Here is a 22,813-nt window from a genome sequence, read left to right on the forward strand (position 1 = left end):
CGGCAGAACCAATAAACACACGACCTCAAAAGTAAGGAAATGATTATTCATAGTTTTAGACACTAGTTCTCTATGTTGCATAAGCTGTGTTTAAATAATTCATAGCAACACAATCAAGATCCCACATGCAAACTACAATAGATTCTGTGTGTACGTACCAAAGGGGTTTAAAATATTAGTACGTTTGGAGATGTTTTTCATTTTCCTCCCAAACATTTTCATAGTCTTCAAAATCACACAACAGATTTTGAGTTTAAAAATCAACAGGGAAAAATGGAACACTGATTTAAAATAAGAAAAAAATGGCCTAACATTTAGAACAACAGCTTCTCCCCCTATTTGTTGCAAGGTGGAACTAATTGGCTTGTTACAAAGCAGGGAGCTGACTTTAAATTATAATGTAAGGAAACGGTCATTATTAGATGTTTTGAAACTTAGTGAGACAATATAAAATGCAAAAGGAACATCATAGAAAAGACCTTACTATTGTGTTGACTGCAATAAGAATCAAAAGCAATAGACCTAGGATGCCTGGAACACCCACTATCCCCAAGTGAGAGGGAAACTGAGTCAAATAACACTTTCCAAGGAGGTGGAGGAATTATAATGAGGACGTATTCTTTTCTGACACTTTCTTATCTTTCTTCAAGGGCATTTTGTACAGGGAGTTACTAAAGCTTGACATTCTCTGGCCATAATAATGGGAGGAACAAGAGCAGGACCCCTGGTGAGCTGAAAATCAGGAAGGAGTTGTAGGGAGAAGAGAGGCCAGTTTTTCCAGGTGTCCCATGATGATATTGACTAAGACATCAATCTCCTTGGCAAAGATGGATAACCTCTGTTTTCTGTCTCCCTAGGGCACAAAGACATCCATATCGACACTGTAACATTGGCCATGGGAATAAAAGAAAGAAAATGAGATTAGTACTTAACACACATGATTTATTTTAATCAATTTTAATACAGTTCCCATAAATATAAGTAGAAAAAAGGAAAACTGTCTTGTTATTATTTAGAGAATTTAATGATGGTTGCAGGGGAAAGGTCATACTGAAAATTCAAAGTATCTAACAAAAAAGATATAAGCAGAAGATTTTTTCCAAGAATAGTCTGTCCATGGGCAGTAAAATACATATATCAGAAAAAGAAAAACAAGGATGTGCTTGTGCTTTGTAGGTAAGTCACCCAGCTTTCTGTCTTTTCTTGTTCGATCTATGCTTTCTTCAATTTCTATGCCTACTAACTCCACGAGGGTGTGATTTTCATTTTAAATACATTTTAAGTATTCGTTCAGTTGAAAACTATCCCCAAAATGCAAATCAAACATAGATTATATAAATTCAGTTTGCAAAGGTCTTAATTTTAAAATATGAATTTGTGGATCCAAAGGTAACAAAAATATGTATTCTAGTCATCTCCTCATTTTTAACAAATATAAATATATCCATGAGATTAATGACATATGAGGAGTTTTGTTTGCTCTCCAAATGACTTAGGAATCCAGGAAGGAATGCTGTTGGAGGAGGTTTTGGCAAGGGTTTTGAGTGCAAAACACAAAAACACACAATGGGAGTTGGAAAATATTTGGAAAACTCAAAAAACAACAGCTTGTGCTAATTCTCAGCTGATTTGTGGCTAGCTTTCACTTTTCACTTCAGTAGGACTGATGGGAAAAAACACCAAGGGCCCTGTGGCCTGCTCTGGTGACAGATGTTTTATTCTAATGCCATTGTTAAGAGAAACATGGACCGTTCGTTGTGGCCTGAGATGGCTGTGTGTTTATTAGGAAACAGAAAATGTAGCAAGTAAGACAACCTTTCTCTGCCATTAAAGACAATCAGACACAATATACCAGATTTGTGAATATAGCTCCCCTGATGTGAGCCCCATTTTCCAAGATAGAAACAAACAATAAACACAAACAAAAGAAACACCCCATAACACAGAACTACAGCCAAACACTTTAATAAAACATATTGCATAAGTAACTGATATTTAGACTAGTGATTTTGAAGATTTTACAGCCCCAGAGCCATTTCTGAAATTCCACATGTAAGCTCACTGTGACAGCAAATAAGGGTGGTGCTGTGGTTGCTGCAGCCTGGAAGTGGCCCTGAGCTCTGCCTGCCCAGGTCCTTCTTGTTCCCAGGGGCCTAAAGAACCTAAGTTGAAGAGCCACTAATTCAGAGACATTAACTACCAATGGATTTTTGGAACATATCCCTGACACAAAAGTACTTAAATATTTAAAGGCAGCATATGGCCCTCCATCCAAATAAAAAGTTTTTAAGAGAATATTTTTATTCAATTAAATGAATATTTTAAAAAATCCTTTAGCCTCCTATTGTATCTGGAGGATTTTTTCTCTTAAAGAGATAGAACCACATATCCCAAGTTCACTTAGTGGCACCAACCTTCACTCCCCTTCTTCCACATCTCTCTATAGGGCTTACCCACATTTCTTCAGTTGTCAAGTTCTGTTTGTTCTAGATCTCAAACACCTCTCAATTCCATCCCTCCTTCTTCATTCCCACAGCAGCTGTCCTAACTTAGGACCTTATCAATTTTCCATGTAGATCCCAGGGTGATCATTCTAAAAGCCAAAAATATGGATTGCTTCACTCGCATGCTTGAACTCCTCCACTGGTGCTCCTGTGTTTACAATCAAGTCTGCACTCCTTCCTGGGGCACCCAAAATCTGTGTGGACCTGGATCCCAGCTACCTCTCAATTTCATGTTCCCATACAGGGAGACCACCCTCATCATCCCATGAACGCATTTGCCTCCATGTCTTTGTACTTTGCTTGCTGCTTCCAGTGCCCTTCATTTCAAGCCTTTCCACAACCCTGAAATCATTTTGCCTCCTACCTTTTCCATCATTTAAGACTCAGCTCCTAGGCTGGGCACTGTGACTCACGCCTGTAATCTCAGCACTCTGGAAGGCCAAGGCGGGCGGATCATTTGTGGTCTGGAGTTCGAGACCTGCCTGGCCAACATGGTGAGACCCCCGCCTCTACTAAAAATACAAAAATTAGCCACGCATAGCGGCACATACCTGTAATCCCAGCTACTCGGGAGGCTGAGGCAGGAGAATCACTTGAACCCAAAATTGCACCATTGCACCACTGCACCACTCCAGCCTGTGCAACAGAGAAAGACTCCGTCTCAGGAGAAAAAAAAAAGACTCAGCTCCTATGTCGTCTTTTAAATCCCTTCTTCTTTCCTTAAATGAAGTAGAAACTTTCTTCTTTATGCAATCTGAACATATTACACAATTCTTTTAAGGGTGTCTCATTGTATTATAATCATCTACTGACTAGTTTTCATTTTTTACATTGTGAGCTCTTTGAGGACAGAGATTCTTGTTATTCATCTTTGTGTCATAGAGTTTAGCTGGGACTTAGTAGCACTCAATACATGCGTAAGGAATTAATGAATGAGGGAATTAACACACGTGCGTTCAACCTAGAATACAGATGCTGGGAAAATTCAGGGAGGGAGTTTAACAGATAAAAGGTAAAGACTTCTATCAACTCACTTTAGTAAAGAGGATGGATAAGCTCAGCCTTGATCCTGTTCCCAGACTTAATTATTCATTCATATACTCATTCATTTATTTAACAAATATTTGTTGAGTGTCTGCCATACTTCTTTTTTTTTAACTTTTAAGTTCAGGGATACATGTACAGGTTCTTTTACATAGATAAAACTTGTATCATGAGGGTTCGTTGCACAGATTATTTCGTCACCCAGGTATTAAGCCTAGTACCCATTAGTTATTTCTCCTGATCCTCCCTCTCCTCCCACCCTCCACCCTCTGATAAGTCCCAGTGTGTGTTGTTCCCCTCTATGTGTCCATGTGTTCTCATCATTTAGCTCCCACTTATAAGTGAGAACATGTGGTGTTTGGTTTTCTGTTCCTGTGTTAGTTTGCTAAGGATAATGGCCTCCAGCTCCATCCATGTCCTTGCAAAGGATATGATCTCATTCTTTCTTATGGCTGCTTAGTATTCCATGATATATATATATATATATATTATATATTATATATATATATTATTATCCAGTGATAGACTGGATAAAGAAAATGTGGTGTGTATATGTGTGTGTGTGTAATATATATTATATATATATATACACACACACACATATACACACCACATTTTCTTTATCCAGTCTATCACTGATGGGCATTTAGCCTGCCATATTTCAGATACTGTACTAGGCACTAGAGTTCTACAAATAATAAAATACTCTTTCTGCTCCCAAGGAATACATAGCCCAGAGGTGGGGGTCAGAACTTATATTAGTCTGTTCTCGTGCTGCTATGAAGAAATACCTGAGACTGGGTAATTTATAAAGAAGAGAGGTTTAATTGACCCACAGTTCCACATCCCTGGGGAGGCCTCAGGAAACTTACAATCATGGCAGAAAACACCTCTTCACAGGGCGGCAGGAGAGAGAATGAGGGCAAGCAGAGGAAATGCCAGACACTTCTAAAACCATCAGGTCTTGTGAGAACTCAGTTACTATCACAAGAACGGTATGGGGAGAAACTGTCCCCATGATTCAGTTATATCCCACCTGGTTCCTCCCACAACATGTGGGGATTATGGGGATTACAATTCAAGATGAGATTTAGGTGAGGACACAGCCAAACCATACTAGACATGCAAAACATAAGTGCCATACAGAACTGTGGGAGCCACAAGAGAGGAGGGGGCGTAATGCAAGTTGAAGGAGAGTGTGGTGTATCCCACTGCCCTATGGAAGTACTGTCTAAAGAGTGTCCTTGAAGATGAGTGTGGCAGAAGGCACGTTGACCAAGGGAGATGGTAGGTGCAAATGCCATGGGGCTAAAGAAGTGTGCCACAAGTAAGAGAAATGGACATAATGTAAGGCAAAATTGTCACAAGCCCAGACTTCAGAAAGCAGACCTGTATTGAAAATTCAATTCTCCACATGTGTAACCTTGGGAATGTTATACCTACCATAAAATGGAGGTAAGAATAGCGCCTACCTGATAAGAATGTTGTGAAAATTAATTGCAAAGTAAGTGAAATCCTACCCGGGAGGCCCTTGGCACAGTATGTGTGGCATGATGATCATGAGGATGGTTGCTGGAACTACAGCAACAAGGAACAGAACAAGACGAGTCTAAATGAGGTCGGCCTGACCCCCAGTGAAGAAGGGTCTTCTGCACCATGCCAAGGAATTTTAATCTGTAATCACTGACTGAAAACCTAGGAGGAATTTTAAGTAACACAGTGCTAAATAATCAGATTTACGTCTTAAGATCTCTCAGTTAACTGTGTGAAGGATGAATTTAAAACTAGCACAAGAGAATAAATGAGGGCTGAACTGAGACAACAGCTGGGGCACGGTGAGGAGAGGACAGATTTTTGTTGTTGTTGTTGTTTGAGACAGAGTCCTGCTGTCACCCAGGCTGGATTGCAGTGGTGCAATCTCTGCTCACTGCAGCCTCCACCTCCTGGGTTCAAGTGATTCTCCTGTCTCAGCCCCCAAGTTGCTGGGACTACAGGTGCACGCCACCACTCCTGGCTGATTTTTTTTGTATTTTTAGTAGAGACGGGGTTTTACCATATTGGTCAGGCTGGTCTCGAACTTCAGGTGATCCACCTGCCTTGGGCTCCCAAAGTGCTGGGATTACAGGCGTGAACCACTGCGCCCGGCCAAGAGGCCAGATCTTGTAGACGTTAAGGAGTAGAAACAATAGGACTCACCCACCAGCAGTTGGTGAGAGGGGTGGGTAAAAGAAAGACAATGACCTTTAGATTTCTGGCTGAAGTGGCTGAAGTGGGAAATCATTAACCAAGAGAAGAAACACAGGAGGTAAAACCAACTGGAGGGGAAAGAAGAGTTTCATTTTAGATGGTAAGCTTCTCACCCTATGGCATATCTAGGCAGAGCTGCCAGTAAATTATTGATAAGTGAATGTGGTGCGGGCTGGACTTACACAAAGGAAAGCAATAGCATATTATTTGTCATCACTTCAAGCTATAGAAATAGAAGTGTTTACCTGGAAAAGCAGTTTAAAATCTGAGGAGAGCAAATTACTACGTTTTTATGTAACTAAGTCACGGGGACAAAGTATCTTAAGAATGAACTCTCTAAAGAAGAGACTTTGACTCAATTTCAAAATGGCTGGAAGGAATCCATCCTGCAGTTCTCCAGCCGGAACCACTGAAAAAATACATCATAAGGCTTTTTGTGTCTGGGATCATTTACAAATTGTTAAACATTGTCTCAGTAGCAGAGAGTAGATCTGAAAAAGCTGACTTTAAGCTTCACTTTGGGAGAGTAAGGGTAGCCATACTGGGCCGTGTAAAGATCTCAAGATTACTCTAGAAATAACCAGAGTGCCTTAAACTACAATATTAAGCATACTTCATTTAGCTAGAGATGTCAGCACATGGTGGATATGCTGAGATGGTTCAAGTAAGTGAAGAGTATGGAGAATGTTAGCCTCTCCTTTAAAATACTCAAGTCATGGGGAACCATAAAGAGGGAAAATCGGGTCCATCAATAGGGAGATGGTTTAAAAAAAAATGTGAGGGGATATATACGATATCTCAGCAATTTTTTTCATACTCCCATACATAGAAATTAATTGTGACCAAATTCTTATTAACATATTCTGATGTATTAAAGATGTTCTAGGACTACAAATATACATATTACATGTTAAAATAAAGTTATAATTTTTTTTGAGACAGGGTCTGGCTCTGTCATCCAGGCTGGAGTGCAGTGGCACGATCTTGGCTCACTGCAACCTCTGCCTCCTGGGCTCAGGTGATCTTTCCACTTCAGCCTCCTGAGTAGGTGGGACTACAAGTGTGCACCACCACGCCTGGCTAATTTCTGTATTTTTTTGTAGAGACGGGTTTCACCATGCTCCCCAGACCAGTCTTGAACTCCTAAACTCAAACTATCTGCCCACCTCAGCCTCCCAAAACACTAGGATTACAAGCATGAGCCGCCACACCCAGTCTAAATTATAATTTTTATCATGCATTTGTTAAAGTCCTCTAGAGATGTTAATTCTTTTTTATATTTCTTTTTACTTTTTGAATAAAGACAAGGTCTCCCTATGTTGCTCAGGCTGGTCTCAAACTCCTAAGCTCAAGGCATGAGCCACTGCACCCAGCCTGGAGTTGTTAATTCTGCCTTACAACTGCTCACCCATTTCCCCTATCCCTGTCCCCACCTCCAAAGAACAATTCTATCATATTCCCCATTGTTATCTACTGCCTTTACACATTTATACCGTTTGAAGTTATTTATTTGTTTATATATTTATTTCTCCTCCTCTCCATAAGAATGAAAGCTCCATGAAAGGGAAGGAATTTGTGACTCTTCTCCATGACTGTGTTACCATCTCTTAGCACAGAACCTAGCACACAGTTGGTACTCCAAACGGGTATGTTCAATAAGTTGAACAAATGAAGAGAGTTTTTGTTTTTTAATAAGTTTTACCATATTAGAGAGGACTTCTCTGGTCACCCTATCTAAAACACCATCCCTCAACACTTCCTGTATCTTTACCTTCTTTTTTCTTCTTAACATTCATCGCTACCTGACAGATTCTGTATTTATTGGTTTCTGTCTGCCTCCCCCGTAAGCATGTGAGCTCCATGACTACAGGCTGTTATTCTCACTGCTGTACCCCCCGGTGCTTAGAACAGTACCTAGCAAGCTCGATGCTGGGCAAAGCAGGTTGCATAAGTCAGTGAATTTACATAAAATTTGGATTACATGCTACAGTTCTTTTCTGTATATGCAGTACATTTTTTTTCCTGTCCTAATTGTGATATATTGACACCACCATCGTTCTATTAATCCTAGTTCACATACATCACCTAGGTGCTGTGATAAGTGTGAAGCTTAAAGTCGGTGATAATTGTGCTGGCATGTTTCTCCCTTGCCAGATGCTCTACTTTTCCCTCCTCTCTTCCTCCCCAGGCCTCTCCCCCAAACACTCACGAACCCATGGCCTCATGCTCTCTCCAGTCTTCTGGATCAGCAGATCCAGGCAGGGCCCCTAATCTGAACTTCCGTCTTTATCATAATTTACCTCTCCACTTCTCTGTGTATTGACAACTATTTTGAGTAACTATGTACTCCCTGCATTACAGCCATCACATAATTCAATCTTCATAACAGCCCTAATGAGTAGTCTATTAATACTACCCCTCATTATAAGCAAGAAAACAAACCCTAAACTTGAAGAACTTGTAAAGATAATACAATTTTGTGGCTGGGTAAGGTGGCTCACACCTGTAATCCCAGCACTTTGGGAGGCTGAGGGGGGCGGATCACCTGAGGTCAGGAGTTCAAGACCAGCCTGGCCAACATGGTGAAACCCTGTCTCTACTAAAAATACAAAAATTAGCCGGGCATGGTGGCAGGTGCCTGTAATCCCAGCTACTTGGAAGGCTGAGGCAGGAGAATCGCTTGAACCTGGGAGGTGGAGGTTGCAGTGAGCTGAGATCGCTCCATTGCACTCCAGCCTGGGTAACAAGAGCAAGACTTGATCTCAAAAAAAAAAGAATACAATTTTGTTTATAAAGGTCCAGTTTTAAGCTTTGATGTTTATGTTATATATTGCTTTTCATCCACGGTTCCTGGTTCATAACTCCCAAAGCCCTTGTTACCATCTTTTGTTATCATGTTGGGTGTGTTGGGCCTCACGGGCAGACCTCAGGATATAGAATCTCTCTCCTGTCTTCCTTCCACTGGCCCCAAGGCAGGACTCTAATCTTCCCCCACCTTTCTGATTGTAGGTCCTAAGACCCTCCCAAAAGAGGGTCCTGCCCTATACACTAGAGGAAGGAATGCTGACATCACGAAACTTCCATAAAAACCCAAGAGGACAGGGGTCAATAAGCTTCAGATAGTGAACATGTGGAGGTTCCTGCAGGGTGGTGGCCCCAGGGTGAGCATGGCAGCTCCTCACCCCTTCCCCCATACCTTGCCCTATGCGTTTCTTCATCTGTATCCTTTGCAATATCCTTCATAATAAACCAGTAAGCGTTTCCCTGAATTCTGAGAGCCACTCCAGAAAATTAATGGGACCCAAAGAGGGGGTTGTGGGAACCCCAACTCGAAGCCAGTAGGTTAGAAGTTCAGGAAGCCTGGACTTGCTACCGCTGGTGTCTGGGGTTATGGGAAGCAGTCTTATGGGACTGAGCCCCCAGCCTGTGGGATCTGACATATCTCCAGGTAGATAGTGTCGGAACTGAACTGGAAGACACCCCACTGTTGTCCACTGCTTGGTGTGTGAGGAAAAACCCCCACACATTTGGTCACAGAAGTCTTGTGTGTTGATGATTGTGGTGCTAGTATGAGAGGAGCAGGAAAACATGCTTTAAGAGAGTTTTTCCTACATCATGGCTCTGAGCTAAAAGCCTATGTGTCCTTCCCACAATTACCATTACCAAGTGTCAAAGACCAACAGTCCCCAAACTTTTTGGCTGGTTTCACGGAAGGGACTGGTTTCATGGAAGACAATTTTTCCATGGAAGTGGGGTCAGGGGAGGGGATGGTTTTGGTATGAAACTGATCCACTTCAGATCATTAGGCATTAGATTCCTATAAGGAACAGGTAGCGTAGATCCCTCGCATGCTCAATTCACAATAGGGTTCGCGCTCCTGTGAAAATCTAATCCGCCACTGATCTGACAGGAGGCGAAGCTCAGGTGGTAATGCTGGCTCACCTGCCTGCTGTGTAGCCCAGCTCCTAACAGGCCATGGACTGGTGGCCTGGTGTTGGGGACCCCTGTCAAAGACAACCCAAGGAGGCTGTTGCTGAGAATAGCTGACTGTACACTTTCTCTTAGGGTAAGGGAGGGGTGTGGGGAGGAAAATTTCCATTTTAACATGATATTGACTGAGATTTAATACTTTAATACAAAGGAGTATATCTCAATTCTGGGGCTAATGGGCACTTACGCAGATTTGTGCAAGACACAGTCTTGATCAAGACACTTCAAGGCAGCTTCCTTTTAATCTTACTATGTAAGAAACCACCTTACATGCGTGTTGCCAAGCCTGGTAGAAATTAGAGTAGAAAGTGTTTAATTAATGATGTGTTGCTTTACCTCCCCAGCTGAGCCAAATTATCCTCCAAGATCATTACAGCCCGGTTGGAATAAACTGGCTAATATGAGCACTGAGCATTTCCTAACTTATGAAATACTTCTATTGCCTTTTATATGTCTTAACTATTTTTTCCTACTTGACTATTTTAGCCATAAGATATAGAATTCTAAATTTCAGAGACAGGCCTGAAATTTAGAGGCCTCATTGAGATCTGGCCCAACACCCTAAAGTCACCAGTTCTATTTTCACTTTAGTAATGGAAGGCATTTTTTTGGTTGAAACATTTTTTTCAGTAAGGCCTTATCAAGAACTCAAGGAACAATCGAAATATTAGTGGGTTCTTAGGCCGGGCACACTGGCTCACCTATAATCCCAGCACTTGGACCAGGATTTGAGATCAGACTGGCCAACATGGTGAAACCCCCTTCTCGTTAAAAAATACAAAAATTAGGCAGGCGTGGTGGTACATGCCTGTAATCCCAGCTACTCGGGGGGCTGCGGCATGAGAATCGCTTGAACCCGGGAGGTGGAGGTTGCCATGGGCCAAGGTCACACCACTGCACTCTAGCCTGGGTGACAGCAAGACTCTGTTCTCAAAAAAAGAAAAAAAGAAAAAGAAATGTTAGTGGGTTCTTGACTTGGTTTGTTTCCCCTCAAATTGAGGCTGTTTCTGCACAATTATCTGAAGTGTCCTTTTTTTTTTTTTTGAGATGGAGTCTCACTCTGTCACCCAGGCTGGAGTGCAGTGGCACGATCTTGGCTCACTGCAACCTCCGCCTCCCGGGTTCAAGCGGTTCTCCTGCCTCAGCCTCCCGAGTAGCTGGGACTACAGGCATGTGCCACCACGTCCAGCTAACTTTTGTATTTTTAGGAGAGAAGGGGTTTCACCGTGCTGGCCAAGATGGTCTCGATCTCTTGACCTCATGATCTGCCCACCTCGGCCTCCCGAAGTGCTGGAATTACAGGCATGAGCGACTGTGCTCAGTCAAAGTGTCCATTTTTAACCAGCTCTATTATGTCACATAGATACAAACTTCTTGAAAAGTTAAATATAACTTCTGGGATGGATCACCCTGTGTATCACACATTATGCAAGCCTCAGAACATACTTAGGAGGTAAATTCTCATTTTTACAGATGGGAAGCTGAGCCCCAGAGAGGTTAAGTAACTTGCCCAAGGTCACACAGCTAGTGGATTTCAACCCAGTTAGTCTAATGACATTACAGCTCCAAATCTTAACCATTAAACACTATAAACACAAAATTAATGCTAATTAACAAGAATTTGCCTAGTGTCCATATTTATTTTATAGCTTTTATTTGTAACTGACCTGTGTGTGGATTTTATTTATTTATTTGAGACAGAATTTCACCCTGTCACTCAGGCTTGGAGTGCAGATTCGAGATCTCGGCTCACTGCAACCTCTGCCTCCCGGGCTGAAGTGATCCTCCCACCTTAGCCTCCCAAGTAGCTGGGACTACAGGTGTGCATCCAGGTAATTTTTGAGGGTTTTTTTTTTTTAAGGCAGAATTTCACTATGTTGCCCAGGCTGGTCTCAAACTCCTGGGTTCAAGCAATTGGCCTGCCTCAGCCTCCCAAAGTGCTGGGATAACAGGCATGAGCCACCACGACCAGCCTGGATTTTACTTGATGGGAATCCTACAAGGATGGGAAGGGAGAAGATAGTATATGAAGCAATGAAGTACATTTTCCAGCTTGCCATCTCCCAGATTTCAAATAAGTACTTACACAATCCTGTAGATGTCAAGATTTAGAGTGTTTTATCAGCTGACTTGCTGGCTTTCCCTATAACCAACTGACCTACATTAAAAATGTGTTTGTTTTAAGTGGCCATTAAAGATTTAATCTCCTGAATGAGTCAAAGATGAAACTCAAGGTTATTCAACTCTAAAGAGATATAGGGCACCTGAGAACAGGGAATAGCTTCAGATGAAACCAGCCAGATGCATTCAACACACATCAAGTGAGAAACACCTATGAGCCATGAGAGAGAGGACAGTCAGTTTTCTTCCCTTGAGAAGGCCTGGATGACATCCTCGTCTGTGCCTTTTCCTGGTGCCAGAGAAGAAGGCGTCTATATCCAGAGTCACAGGAGATGAGTGTCCCAGAAGGCTCAGGCTGGTTGCCATTGACTCGTGTGTCCAGCCAAGCAGTTGCTTAGGGCATCTTTGCTGAGCTTCTCTGCACCAAGTGCTATGCTCCAAGTTGGAGATTCACGATGAGCAAAACCAGATGTGAACTTGCCCTCTTAAAGCTGACCATTTTGTGTTGGAGACAGAATGTAATCAAATCATCTCACACACGAATATGTCATTACAAATCCTCATAAGTGCTATAAGCAAAGAAATAAAGTTCTGCAACAAGACAGAATAAAGACATCGCAGACGTGACAATTTAACAGAAACACCAGCAGACATTAACCAAATGGTAAGGGGCGGGGGTGGCTTCCAGGCAGAGGGAACAGCATGTACAAAAGCCTCATGGTAGCAAGGCCACTGGTCCAGACAGCATCTGTGTGCAGATTAGAAAACAGTTACCAACTCCTCAATCCCTTTGCCTCTACAGGAAAATTGTCGTAATTTACTAATTTTGTGTTAGAGCAAGACTTTTTACTGCAAGCTTCCAGATAACTGTTTAGACAATTCTGTAATACATCATCTGGAGTGTTCATGGCAGAACCCTATGCCACCTGATACCATAGTGACCAGACGCCTGTGGCTACTGAGCACTTAAAATATGACTAATTGAGATGTGCTATGCTACAAAATACACATTAGATTTTAAATACTTAGTGTAAAAAATATAAACTATCTCAATTATTTTTACATTGATTATATGTTGAAATTATACTATTTTGATATATTAGGTTAAATAAAACATATTCCTAATTTCACTTGGTTTTTGCTTAGTTTTATTTTTACTTTTTAAAAAAAGGCTACAAGAAAATTTAATTTAAAATTCCATTCGTGGTTTGTGTTTTGAATGATATTTGTATTCAACAGCATCAGTGCACCCTTTGATAGGGCAGCCTTGGGTGCTGCACAACCTGCCAGACAATACCACACACCCTGCATGGCAGGACTGGACATGACAAGCACGGGGAAATGAAAGGAGGCCAGAGTGATGGTCACACTGAGGGCAAAGGAGAGAGCAGTGCAAGATAAGGTAAGGCCAGGTCATGCCAAGTCTCATCTTCTAAGCCTGGAGAGTTCAGTAAGTTACACCTTTTGTTCCCTGTTCATGGATATTTCCCTTGCTTTGAAGTTTGTCCATTCAGTGATTTATTTGAAAAGGATGGATGAACAAGATAATCTCTACTGTTAAGGGGTGCACAGTTGAGCAGGAGATGAAGGCAAGCAAGCCAGTCTTCAATTGCATATGAAAAGTCTGTGCTAGGCTAAGCCCCCAGCACTAAATAATTGTGTGCTGTTATTGATGGAGATGCCAGCCAAGAGAATGCAGAGAGTTCAGCAAAGACTTGTGCACCATTCCTGAGAAAAGGCATCAGCACACACTCTTCTGACGCTGGGCTCTCAGTCCGGAGGGGCAGCACACTGCCTGGGCGAAGCCAGGAAAAATGGAACCTACCCCGCCACTGCTCCTGGAGACTTCTCAAAGTCATGTGTGCATGTTTCTTTTCGACAGAAGGCTTGCACAATTCTCTTTAGCATTCTGGATGAATATAAATTATGTGTCTGATCATACCTTCTAATCAGAAATCTAGCCAGTACCTTTAGGGGTTCATCAAAAAAGGGTTAGTGAAGCTTCCCTTGAGAATACTAAGAACAGAAGTTGGGTAAACCAGAAGCCAGAGATACAAGACTGTGTGATATGGAGCCCAGAGCAAATCACTTGTCCCCACTCCCACCAAGAGAGTATCCATTCTTAGTAAGATGAATCCGAAGAACAGTCCTGAATAATAATAATACTGAAACAATATTAACTCTATACTAGACACTGTGCCACGGCATGTACATTTATTAGTTCATTTTATCCTCTCAATAAACTTTATGAAATGTGTGGAATTGTACCTATTTTAGTAGTAGGAAAACTGATTCACAGAAACATTAAATGATTTGTCAAGTCTGGTGGTTAGATGGAAGGAAAGATGCTATGAGAGAACTGGAGGCAGAAGAGAGGGCTTTGCTGTAACCCAGGAACAGAGGACTGCAGTGAACTTCCTATGTGTACATGAACATCAGACATTATAAAGTATGGCAGGCAGATCCCTGCTTCTCCATCGAGACGGGGCCTCACAGTGCAGTATGTAAGGAAGCGGGAGAGGAACGCAGGAGGAGGCTGAGAGGGAGGCCGTTTCCTGGTTCCGATGCCATCCTGGGAGCTCTGAGTATGCTCTCTTCTCCGTGAGAGGGAATGTGTTCAGATGGAAAGGAAATAGACTTGGAAGTAAACCAATAAGTCGGATTCTCAGGTTTTATATTGACCTGTTTAGCAACCTCAATAAAGTCATTCCAGCTCCCTGGAAATGTTTCTGAATCCATAAAATGAAAAGTTAAGATTGACTATACCAGATACTGCTACAAGCTCCAACAATCTGTAATCCGTGAACAAACGGTGCCCAACAGGGGCTTTCTCTAGCAGCTGTGGACTCAGAGAAGCTGGAGCTCTGGACCTGAGTTCTGTCCCTCCAACAATGTGCCTCTGTTGTTTGATCTTCAAATATTTTTGAATCCTGAAACACACTCTTTTTCTTGTAAATTTCTCACTAAGAAATTAATGAAAATTATATAAAAATATTTTTGAGAATAAATAAAACTGGCTGAGGAATAAGGAAAATTGAGTTCTGGAGCAGCTAAGACATGAATTCCTTGTGTGATGTTGAACAAACCCCTCTCACTCTTCTGATTTCCCCATAGGTCAAATGGGGACTATATTATAATCAAATGACGTCGTGAATGGAACACACTCTGAAGAGTACAAGGACTGGCACAAACAAATGTCTGACTTACTGTTGCCATTTTAATTGTTCATTTATCAGACTGAAGTATCTAGATTTAAGATAAATCGCAGGTATAATGAAGGCCTTAATGCCCACCTTAAGTGTTTTGTACTTGCTGGGCCATTTAAACTTCACAATGACACTCTGAGGTAGGTGTTGTGATTGTCACCATTTTACACCTCCTTTTTTTTGTTTGTTTGTTTTGAGATGGAGTCTCTCTCTGTTGCCTAGGCTGGAAGGCAATAGTGTGATCTCGGCTCACTGCAACCTCCGCCTTCAGGTTCAAGCAATTCTCCTGCCTCAGCCTCCCAAGTAGCTGGGATTACAGGTGTACACCACCATGCCCGGCCAATTTTTGTATTTTTAGTACAGATAGGGTTTCACCATGTTAGCCAGGCTGGTCTTGAACTCCTGACCTCAAGTGACCCACCTGCCTCGTCCTCCCAAAGTGCTGGGATTACAGCAGGCATGAGCCACCGCCCCCGGCCCACACTTCCACTTTCTAATGGAAGCAAGGAGAGTCTAAATAAACCTGCCCAAGGGTATACGGGTGATGAGTAGCCACACAGGGCTTCAAACCCACGCAATGGGTTTGTGCTAGTCCTTGTACTCTTCTTACCCAGTACCCTATCTCACCTCTCAGTTCACATGGCTTAGAGCACCAGGTGCCAAGCATGTACCTATGTTTCACTTGTTGGGGGGGAGGGGGGAGGGGGGAGGGAGGAAAGAAAGAAGAAGGGAAATCTAAGGATAAATTAGAAGACTGGACGTTATATATTTTGAAGTATTCAACAAAATAGAAAGTAGCTAGATCATTATTTCTATGCATTATTGACTTAAAGTGAAGGTCATTTTAAAGATCTTCAAAGTGACTCATTTTTCTTGCACCCAGAGATCAGATGTCTGATTTTAAAGCATAAAACAATTTGCAAAATTGCTTTAGTCTATTTCTTACAGAGGACCTAAATTGGATGGTATTTTGTGCTCATAATAACCTTCAAGGTCAGCATGCATTGAGACAGCTGCCAATATTGCATCAGAAGTGAGTGCCAAGCTTGTTTGTCCCTCCCACCCACTGGAAGGTCTCCTAGAGAGGTAGAGGCTTATGGGTACAGACCAATCTGCAGTGAGAAACACCTGTGTGCCCCAGCTCTGAACAAATAGGGTGAATTGACATTGACGTCAGCCACTGTGATGGCACAACAGTTAGGTGGGCTTATCTGTTTGTGCAAATGACCTTTGCTGCAGACGAAGCCCTTGCCAACATGCAAGACTGGGTCACCTTAAGCTCCCACATTCATGTGAACTCTCTGATGGTCTTTTCAGTATCCTGCCTGCAGTGACCTTGCTGGAATCCAGAAAGGGTGCTGCGCTGCAGGCCAGAGGCAGACCTGGGAGCCAGATTGCCAGGTGAGGAGGCTGACTCTGCCATGCTCCTGCTGTGTCACACTGAATGAGTCACAGGACTGTTCTGTGCCTTGGTCCCCTCATCTGTAAAATGGGAGTAGTGATAGTATCCACCTCAGGGGCTGCTGTGAGGGTTAAATGGGTGAGCACAGGTCAGGCTCTTAGAACAGTGATTGGTACACAATAAATATGAGCTGCCACAATTGTCATCCAGAGCATTGCAGAGCCGTCACTTTTCACCCGTTCTCATCTTAAGATGGCACAACTATATATTAATTTTTTATTGAGATATAATTCACAAAGCATGAAATTCACCATCTAAAAGTAAACAGCTCATTGTTTTTTGCATATTTTCTATATTGTGCAACCCCACCACTATCTAATTCAGGATGTTTCATATGACCCCAAAAAGAAGCCCTACCCGATAGGAGTCACTCCCTACCCCTTCCGCCGTCCCCTCTCACCCACGAGTCTGCTTTCTGTCCCTGTGGATTTGCCTATTTGGAACATTTCACATACATGGAATCATACAAATATGTGGCCTTTTGTGAGGATGACACAACCATAAAAGAAAGCTTTACACTTTGGAAGCAAAACAACAGGATCCCTCCACCCCTTCCCTGAAAAATAATAAAGCATCAGCTGCATCTGCTTGTGGTAACAGCCTCTCAGTGGGCTGACAGGAGGAGGCTCAGCTTGATTCGGGTTTTGAAACATGTTAGGCTTTGAAGTTCATTTTCCATCCCACGTAACACAACAGAGATGCAGAGCAGCAGGCCTATTGTTCAGCCTCCCCCTTCCGCATTTTCCACAAAGGTCGGCAGAGTACCCTGACGACTAAGTCTCATTACTGACTACGAATCTCCCCTGCTAGGAGACTCGCTCCTTCAGACCTGACCTATAGAAGGAGACTTACGGTAGAAGCTTCATGAAATGATAAACCCTTTGTAAAACTCATGACAGGCCCAGTTAAGAATCCCCATGGGCTTAAATCACACGAGCAGTGGTTCTTTAATTATTTTGTATTTTTAGTAGAGACAGGGTTTCATCAAATTGGCCAGGCTGGTCTTAAACTCCTGGCCTCAAGTGATCCACCCACCTCGGCCTCCCAAAGTGCTGGGATCACAGTCGTGAGCCACCGTGCCCAGCCAGTAGTTCTTGCTTTAAAATATCCCGGAGTCATCTGTTAGCCTGAGAGATGCTATTTAATTGCTTATAAGGGGGTAAACCTCAATATTGCACTTAGAAACAAATAATGCAGAATAAAAGACATCTCAAACTCATTCTCAATTTGGAAGAAAACAAAAGTATGTTGTATTGGTTTCTCAAATCCCTGAGATCTTGTGGAGAATCGCAGCATGGAAGGGAGGAGGTTATAGCCAGAAGTAGGGTAACATGACCAGCCGTGAATTAACAGAAGGCAGGCGGTGTCAACCTCTGGACCTTCAGGACACTTCCCACAAGTAGCCAATGAGCCATGGTGCGCTGATGGGGAACAGCCCGCCCATCTCGGTGACACAATTAGGGGTCTAGTTTCAGAAAAGCCTATTGAAGATATATGTTCATGGAAACCATGCTAAAATAAATTTGTATTTTGTAGCTGAGTCTTCTGGGCACCTGAATATAATTCACTGTGAGTATTTGTTTCACTATGATGTTTTTTTGCATTGCCCAAACATGAGACTACATAATTTTGTTCAGGCAGTGTGGTAAAAAGACTGATACACTGGGACCCAAAACACCTCAAGCAAATCTTGACTCATTCATTCAATGTCCTTGTGACTTTAGACAACTACTCTTATTTGTCCTGAACTTCTTCAAATGTAAAACGACGACAATCCCCCAGACTCCTCCAGCTCTAAGAATTTACCAGAATTTCTCTGACTGATGAATTTATGTGAGAATGTAGCATCAAAATCAAGCCTCTCTGGGATAAGCTCCCACACTCAGACTGAGGTCCAGGAAGGGAAAAGCAAGTGGTGACTTCTGGCCCACTGAGCTTCCGTTCATCAATAAGTGGTCTGAGAATTAAGTAAAAATTCCAGAAAGCCACTGGTCTTCAGTCAAGCAGAGACAGGATTAAATATGAAAAGTAAAGGTTGGGTGCAGTGGCTCACACCTGTAATCCCAGCACTTCGAAAGGCCAAGGTGGGCAGATCACTTGAGGTCAGGAGTTCAAGACCAGCCTGGCCAACATAGTGAAACCCCATGTCCACTAAAAATACAAAAAAATTAGCTGGGCGTGGTGGCACGCACCTGTAGTCCCAGCTACTCGGGAGGTTGAGGTAGGGGAATCCCTTGAACCAGGGAGGCAGAGGTTGCAGTGAGCCAAGATTGCACCACTGCACTTCAGCCTGGGCAACAGAGTGAGACTGTCTCTAAATGAATAAATACAGATACATATGAAAGTATTCTTTTATGTAGCAATGGAGATTAAAGAACAAAGGTGTACTTATCACTTTTTTTTTTTTTTTCTTGAGACATTTTTGCTCTTGTCACCCAGGCTGGAGTACAATGGCACGATCTCGGCTCACTGCAACCTCCTTCTCCCGGGTTCAAGCGATTCTCCTGCCTCAACCTCCCAAGTAGCTGGGATTACAGGTGAAGTTTCACCATGTTGGGTGGACTGGTCTCGAACTCCTGACCTCAGGCGATCCACCCGCCTCCGCTTCCCAAAGTGCTGGGATTATAGGCGTCAACCACCGTGCCTGGCCCCTTCCTTTTTAATTGTCACAGGGGCAGAACATTCTATCATCTCTCTAGGAAAACCACCATGTTTCTGAAGGCATTAAGCTCCAAGCTGGCTAACAGTCAAGCCACAGGAAGGAGAAGGCAGAGCATGAAACATAAGCTGTGTGACTGGTACCTGAGTAAGAGCAAGCTAATTATAAAATGGACCTAGTGTTAGGTTCCACTTTTATGGGTCACTTGCTGCACTTCCCTATTTGAGGGTCTAGGAAAGGTTGTGTTGTCACCCGAGTGGACTTTGCCTCTCATGCCAGTAGCTAAGAATTCCCTCTCCTTGCCCATGTGGTTTCTCTGATTACATGATTACTCAGGCTGACTGGGATTTCTTTATTCTAAATCAGCCCTCTTTATCAAAGGACCCAGTGATGATCTCTGAACATTCAGTTTTTTATGGTACTGAGGCTGATAGCAGTGAGGTCACGTTCCAACCCAGCACAGTTTGAAAGGGACAAGAGGCCTACTGTACATACTGTACCTCCTCTTAAAGCTGGGTGTCACCTTGTTTTATCACCTCTCAAGCACTGAAACTTCAAAGCACACTGTAAAAGCTCAGAAACAGCTCTGTGAATCACAGAATATACATATAAACACGTTTAAACTACCTTTGGGATTAAATAAATGTAGCTTGCATTTCCAGTTTATACACAGTGACCCAGACCGATAGAACTCATGAATTAAAAACAAATGTGAATCCATTTCGGCTTCATTTCTATCCCCGAGATTTCCTAATGGTTTTGTTTCCCAATCCATTTGAACAAAACAAGATAGGTCAGCTTTCATTGTAGTCAAAATATTTTGCAGGAGCTGACGAAAAAATTATCATCATGAGGCAGATAAGAGCACACAGATGATGTCAAAACAAGGTCAAGCGAACTTGAAGTTAAGCAAACAGCTCTCAGTGGGCTGTTTTGGACATCCCTTCTCTTTACTTGTAAGAAATGTAACTTTTAATTTCTTAAGCATGCTCTTACTGCAAATGCTCAGAGATGAAAATCTCACCCCCTTTGCTTATGTTCATGAGCTTTTATCAGTTGGAGCATCCCAGGTGGACCGGGATAAAATGCTGATCATTGCTACAATAAAGGAAACTTTAAAAAATTGTATTGATACATAATTTGTACATGTTTATGGGGTACATGTGTATTTTGAGGTATGTGTACAATGTATAATGATCAAATCAGGGTAATCAGGATAGCTATCACCTCAAACATTTATGATTTCTTTGTACTGGGAACATTCCAAGTCTTCTAGTTATTTTGAAATATACAATATATTGTTGTTAACTATAGTCACTCTATTGTACTATAGACCGCTAGAACTTATTCCTTCTATCTAACTGTATGTTTGTACCCATTAACCAACCTTTCTTCATTCCCATCTCTCCCACCACCCACCCCACACACACCCTTCCCAGCCTCTGGTAATAATCATTCTACTCTCTACACTATGCAATTAACATTTTTTAGCTCCTACACGAGTGAAAACATGTAATGCTTGCCTTTCTATGCCTGGCTTAACATAATGACCTGCAGTTCCATCCGTGTTGCTGCAAATGACAGGACTGCATTCTTTTCTATGGCTGAGTGCTATTCTATTGTGGATAGGTACCACATCTTCCTTATCTGTGTATCCACTGACGGACACTTAGGTTGATTCCATATCACGGCTATTGTGAATAGTGCTGCAATAAACATGGGGGTGAGGTTTCCCTCTGACATACTGAGAGTTAGGGAAGCAATTCATCCAGGTCAGATGTCATTGAGCACCCACTGACACTCTGACACTCAATTTCCTGCCTTCAGGGAGGCTGTTGCTGCCACTTGGAGGCCAAAACACAAAGTTTCTCCTTGAATCCAGTAAGAACGAGGTTTATGGGTGGGTTATCATCATTTACACTGGTGATACTAAGAGCAGGTGGGGGAGTTTTACATAAACTGCTCTCCACTTTTCAAAGAATTAGAGTGATCATTTTTTTACTGAGTATCAGATGAGAATTGTCAACAATCCCATACTAAAGTTCAGTAGAGGAAACGTATTAAGCACCAAAGTGCCTTTTAATGTGGAATTCATGAATCTGCTATTCTCACTACTTAGAAATTCCTTAATCAGGATTTTCTCTCTTAGGGGAAAGAAGGCCTCTGTTACTGTTACTTGCAATCCCAGGAATGATTTATTTTAAGAATATTTAAAAGAAGCATGACATTTATAATTTGAAAGTAGGCTAAATACTTGCATGCAATTTTTTTTTCTGCTGAGATCACAGATGCTGCTTTTTTTACAGCAAAGAATGCATTGAAAAATGGACAACCAATCAGACACCTAATACGAAATGGGACCTGATAGATCTATTTAGACCAGAATTTCCCATCCTTAGAACTCAGCTGGATAATTCTTTGTTGGGGGCTCTTCTGTACATTGTAGGCTATTTAGCAGCTTCCCTGCCTCTTCCCACTAGATCCCAGTAGCACTCCTGTATTAGTCCATTCTCACACTGCTATAAAGATACTACCTGAGACTGGGTAACTTATAAACAAAAGAGGTTTAATTGACTCACAGCCCTGTATGGCTGCAGAAGCCTCAGGAAACTTACAATCGTGGTGAAAGCCAAAGGGGAAGAAAGGCACGTCTTACATGGTGGTAACGGAGAGAGTGAGCGAGGCAGGAATTGCCAAACACTTTTAAACCATTGGATCTCATGAGAACTCACTATCATGAGAACAGCAATCATGATCCAATCACCTCCCACTAGGTCCCTCCCTCGGCACATAGGGATTACAGTTCCAGATGAGATTTGGGGCAGTGGGGGGACAGAGCCAAACCGTATCAACTCCCTTGACTGTAACGAGCAAAAATGCCCCCAGACGCCAAATATTTTCTAGGGGGCAAAACCACCCGATTGACAACCACTGACTACATAAAGTTTTTGGGAGAGAAGAGGGGTTAGAAATACTATCAGCTGGCTGGGGTGGTGGCTCACACCTGCAATCCCAGCACTTTGGGAGGCCAAGGCAGGCGGATCACGAGGTCAAGAAATCAAGACCATCCTGACCTACGTGATGGAAACCCGTCTCTACTAAAAATACAAAAATTAGCTCGGCATGGTGGTGCACACCTGTAGTCCCAGCTACTCAGGAAGCTGAGGCAGGAGAATTGCTTGAACCCAGGAGGTGGATGGTGCAGTGAGCCAAGATCGTCACTGCACTCCAGCCTGGCGACAGAGTGAGAACTCTGTCTGGACAAAAAAAATGCAATCAGCCAGAGTATCTGAAATGGATTTCTAGTCATTAAAATAACATTTTAAATTAAAGGAACAAAAAGATAGTGAGATTTGGCTAGAAAGTTAGGAGTTTCCAACCTAGGATCTCTGTTAACACATCGCAACCTTATTTTGCAGGCTCCCAAAGGAGTAACTGACTTATGTGAAATAATGAAATAAATTATTCTTTTTAAGATACAGTGTCTTCTAGATTAAACCATCAACTAAATAATAATCAAAACTAAATTTCAGACTAAATAATGTTAAAGCTGGTCCAAGTTTTGCTTTTTGAACATATT

This window comes from Gorilla gorilla, chromosome 5 (assembly GCF_029281585.2).
Source record: "Gorilla gorilla gorilla isolate KB3781 chromosome 5, NHGRI_mGorGor1-v2.1_pri, whole genome shotgun sequence".
Classification (NCBI taxonomy): domain Eukaryota; kingdom Metazoa; phylum Chordata; class Mammalia; order Primates; family Hominidae; genus Gorilla; species Gorilla gorilla.